We start from the raw sequence: 2,188 nt of genomic DNA, 5'->3' as shown, positions 1-2,188 counted from the left end.
AACTAGCCTTGCAAGTTTTTTTAGGAGCTTTCCTTGATCCCTTCTATTTGCTTTGTGTGCATGCTTTGTACCTTTCCTTATTCCTTCTTCTTCTTTCTTTCCCTCAAAACCTTGACCCCTATCATTTTAGCTCTAAGTCATGCCCTTAGCTCCTTAGATTTTCATCCTCTATCATCTTCTTTCTCTTTCGCTTGCTCGCATGTGCCTTATCATGTCCAATCATACCATAAAAATAGCAAAAAAAGGGAGCTTTTCATATTTGATATCTGTAAACCCTGTAAAATTAATAAATAATTAGCCAATAAATTAAATATTAATTAAAAAAATTATAAAATAGAATTTTATAGCTTAATGAGATAGAGCTAATTAAAATAAGAATTTTGATACTAATTTTAAATAATTCGGCCCAAGATTGGGTCGAACGGGCCGAACCAGTCAAACCGGACCCAAAATGGGCCCAAGGGCCCAATCCAATCCATGAACAAAATGAGCTTCAGCTCATTTTCCTTCTCCTCCATTCATCACCACGTTCCAAAACACAAGGATGAAAGGGGATGAGCTTCAAACCCTTGTTCCAAATTCAAGTTACGATAACATCTCACTCCGAGCTCCGATCGTCGTACCGTTTGCGACCACGCGTCCACGGCGTCGAGCTCTACAAAGCCCAGTGCTGAATCAGGTGAGTAACTCTCAATCTTACTTTTAGTTCTTCGTCCCCCAATTTTCAAAAATTAGAGCCATTGGGGTATTGAAATTTGATGATTTTGGTGTTTAGGGTCAAGCTAGCTTGCGAAAATCATTTAATTTGTCCCGTTGGTGCTTGAGTAAGGTGAGAATTTTTGAATCCTAGTAGATTTCTTGATTTATTGTGTTTGAGTATTAAATTGGTATATTTGAATGTGGCAATGTGAATTAGGTAGTGTATAAATGTAAATTGGAGCATAATTGTGAATATTGGAAGCTTGATTGGGTCCTTGGATGCTGAATTTTGGTGGTGGAACTTGTGAACTTGCGTAGTTGGGTTGTCTTTGGGATATACAAGGAAATCAACCAAGGTATGATTTTGATTTCTCATATATAATATATAATGTATCGTAAAAATTTAGGCTAGACGACCTAGGATAAGTTGAATTGTGAATTTGGAACTTGATTGGTAGTTTAGTTGATGATGTGTGTTGCATGAATGAGGCATAATAGATAAATGATATATGATATATGATACGAATGTAGTTGGTTTGGTAAGAAATATTGGTGAATAATGATTTTGATGGTGATGGATAAGAATATTGTATGTGGGTATGAGAATGTTGATGATTGTGTGGGTATACTTTGAGAATTTTGGAAATGAAAATATTTAAATTGAGGTATGATTGGTGGTGGTAGAATGTGGAGCTGTATTGGCTGTGATATGGTATGCTTTGGTGCTGGGCACGACTTTGAAAATTGTGGTTAATGATTATAAATTTGGTAAAAATAGAGGTTTGATAAATTTTGTGAAAAACTAATTTTTTTCCGAACTTCGGCGAGCCATAACTCGGCTTCCAGACACCCAAACTATTTCACACTTATTTCATATGAAAATTAGGTCCGTGAAACTTACATCGTTCAAAGAACAGATGAAAAATATTTTAAAACAAAGAAGTTATGTGCATTGGAAGTTTATTGTGTAAAACTGAAATTCCGCAGCACTTAGCCATTTTTGCCACTGGTGCACGAAATTGTGATCTCTGGTAATGGCTCCAAAAACTTGGTACTCTAATCTCAATTCATAATTTGTCACAACTTCGGTACAACTAACCAGCAAGTGCACTGGGTCGTCCAAGTAATAAACCTTACGTGAGTAAGGGTCGATCCCACGGAGATTGTTGGTATGAAGCAAGCTATGGCCACCTTGTAAATCTCAGTTAGGCGAATAATAATTGATTATGGAGTTTTAGAAAATCATACTAATTAAACAGAAAATAAGGATAGAAACACTTATGTAATTCATTGGTGAGAATTTCAGATAAGCGTGTAGAGATGCTTTCGTTCCTCTGAATCTCTGCTTTCCTGCTGTCTTCATCCAATCAATCCTACTCCTTTCTATGGCTGGCTTTATGCAAGGGCATCACCGTTGTCAATGGTTACTTCCCCTTCTCTTGTGAAAATGGTCCAAATGCTCTGTCACAGCACGGCTAATCATCTGAGG

Source organism: Arachis hypogaea, chromosome 12 (assembly GCF_003086295.3).
Source record: "Arachis hypogaea cultivar Tifrunner chromosome 12, arahy.Tifrunner.gnm2.J5K5, whole genome shotgun sequence".
NCBI lineage: Eukaryota > Viridiplantae > Streptophyta > Magnoliopsida > Fabales > Fabaceae > Arachis > Arachis hypogaea.
The sequence above is the reverse complement of the archived record's forward strand: the minus strand, read 5'-3'. Positions refer to the sequence as shown.